Here is a 2,902-nt window from a genome sequence, read left to right on the forward strand (position 1 = left end):
TTCTCTCTTCCCAAGTCTCTCCTGCCTGGGAGCAGCTGGTTGAAAGATATCCCGTCTGACCTAGGAACATCAAGTCCCCAGTTTCTGGAGGCCACTAATATGCCTGGGGAAGGGTTTTGCATCTTCTGCTCTTTGCATCTGTAATCGATAGTCAGAGACATGCTCCTGGTTTACAATGTTCCAATGCAGTGGTCTTCAAAGTGGGGTGCATGCACCACTGGGAGCATGCAAGATGATCCACTAGGGTGTGGGAAGAAAACATTAGAACTTCAGTAGTGTATGTGTATAATTATCAGTTACTAAATATACATATACTGGGGATGCGTGCTCAAAAATATTTTACTGATAGGGGTGCGCGATCAAAAATTTTTGGAGACCACTGTTCCGGTAGTTTCAACAAATACCTTGCATGTTCTTTCTTACATTCTGCTATAACATCAGTCTGCAACTCTGCAGAGCCTTCATGTTGTTTCTGATTTCTTCACTACCAGGGCTTCCTTCCTCTCTTGCTCACCTCTTGCTTGCCCCAGCAAGTTAAAATTCTGCTCACACTCTCAACCGCATTTGCCATTTTCTGTTTCTCAACCTGAACAAATGTGCACCATGGGCTTTCCACCATTACACAGCTGCTGCATCCTGTTCCAAAGGTGCCATGGAAGTGAAGGTGCCAGTGTGAAGGCTGCACACATTTAATTTGTGAAGTTTTTTGGCAGGTTCTGCTCTTCTGTTCTCTTCCTGACTCAGGGTGGTAAAGACAAAGCCTCATGTTTCAGAGTAGCACAGAAAGAACTCAGAAGAATATTTCAGGACTTGCTGTGAAGACTTCTGAAGTTTCAAACTCTTTCGGTTCTTGCTAATTTCTCTGTAGCTCATTGGTTGGTGCCACAGTTTAAGAGAACGTATTCAGATCTGGTGCGGTGAAAATCAATCTTTTTTCTCTCAGTTGCTTTTCCTGGGGATGCTGATGATGACAAGATTGTGGGAGGCTGCATTCAGCTCCCTGCCAGTGTCCTTGAATGTTGAGTATCACTCTGCGGTGGTTCACTCATCAACAACCAGTAGGTCCTGTCAGCTGCTCACTGCTAGAAATCATAACTATGGATTTGGTTGTGTATCTAGATTCTAGTGAAATCTTGCAAAGCTGCCAGATTTGGAGTATGTTGCCTGGTAAAAGAAGACAATCCAAGGTGGCAATGCATGGTGTGTCTGAAAACAAAGTACCTTCTATCTCACTGCGTTACATGATCTTTCCGATACTCCTTCACTCTCGGCATTCTTTTCTGTGCATCCTAACATGCCTTCCTATGCACATTTGCAGGTCCATGTGGCTTACCATTACTATTCTGTTCTTTTTCATTTCTCCAGACTTTCTTCATGGATCTTTCTTGTTCTGAATTTAGGGCATACCTCTGCAGAGACAGCACAGATCAGGGATCATGCCTCTCTGCAACAGGAAACTCAATCTTCCTTCATTAAGCATTGCTCTAGGTGTCTGAAGTGATCCATCTATGCTTGCACCATTGCCACAGTTGACAGCTAGGGATCCACTGGACAGAATGCCTAACTAGCAAGGCTCTCCAGACTCTGTCTTTCATGAAATCGTGAAGTTCCTAGAGCTCTGTGACACATAAACTTTTGATTAGGGCAACAGTCCCTTTCTCTGTTCCAAGTGTCTGCCAGTCCCCATGTGGCATCAAGTTGTTCTACCCATGGTTAACTGCTGCTCTTCTCTGCTGGTAGTTTTGCAGCCATATACAAGTGAGGATGGGAGCGTACAACATTGATATGAAGGAAGACAGTGAACTAGTCAGGACTTCACGTTAATCATTCACCGTCCTAGATGTGATTCAAGAAGCCCTGATAACGATATTATGTTGATCAAGTTGGCAACCACCATGGACTAAGGTGCTGACATTCAACCCACAGCTCTGCCCAGCTCCTGTGCCAAGGAGGGTCCTGAGGGTTTTTTTTCAAGGTGAGGAAACACACTAAGCAGTGGCTGTGAGTATCGGTGCATGTTGCATGTACCTGTGTCCTGAATGAGTTGTTTCAAGGTCACTCAAAGAATCACTGTCAGAGGTATTAGCACAAGTGGTTTTAATATGAATTAATAGAAAGGCGGCTTAACAAATTTTGATGGCAAGGTTCACTCTATTACTTACTACATGAAAGAAATGTACACAGGAAAAACAAAAAGGTTAAAATCAAGCTACAGTGGTTTACACAAGGATCAGGGATAAAAGGTAAGGGAGACCTTCCCATTGAGTCACGAGGTTTGCAGTAGAGCCCCCTGCTTTCTAAACTCCTTCTTGGAGAGGAGTCTAGGATCTACCACTAGTCTCAGACTTGACCAACAGTTTATGACTAATAGATACCAGGAATGGGGTTTTAGCAGTAGGATTTAGCAATACTTTTCATTTAATAGGACTCAATCATTGACTAATTTAACATCTACAAAGTAAATTAATAAGATTTACTATGAACCTAACAGTAACTTAAATTGTTATATGGTGTTTGAATCAACTCACACATGCATGCATATAAACACAAGAGAGAGAGATATGTATGGAGATATAAGTATAAAAGAATAAATGTATGAAGAAATAAGTGTATAAAGATATAAACGTATGAAGCTAGGCATACCTATTAGAAAAATTTCCCTTGAGTTCCGTTAAATACTCACTCCAAATGCCTTGGCATCTCAGAATCACAGAATTAATTTGGTTGGAAGAGACCTCTGAGATCATCGAGTCCAACCTTTGCTCTAACACCCCCATGTCAGCTAGACCATGGCACTAAGTGCCATGTCCAGTCTTTTCTTAAACACCTCCAGGGATGGGGACTCCACCACCTCCCTGGGCAGCCCATCCCAATGCCTAACAACCCTTTCTGTGAAGAAATG

The 2,902-nt window shown here is 42.8% G+C and overlaps 1 pseudogene; it reads left to right on the top strand.

Annotated features, from left to right (window-relative positions):
- The first annotated feature begins 22 nt into the window (after positions 1 to 22).
- Positions 23 to 2,039, top strand: LOC104164797 (annotated as a pseudogene).
- Positions 2,040 to 2,902: the final 863 nt, after the last annotated feature.

This window comes from Cariama cristata, unplaced genomic scaffold (genome assembly GCF_000690535.1).
Source record: "Cariama cristata isolate BGI_N322 unplaced genomic scaffold, ASM69053v1 scaffold5527, whole genome shotgun sequence".
NCBI lineage: Eukaryota > Metazoa > Chordata > Aves > Cariamiformes > Cariamidae > Cariama > Cariama cristata.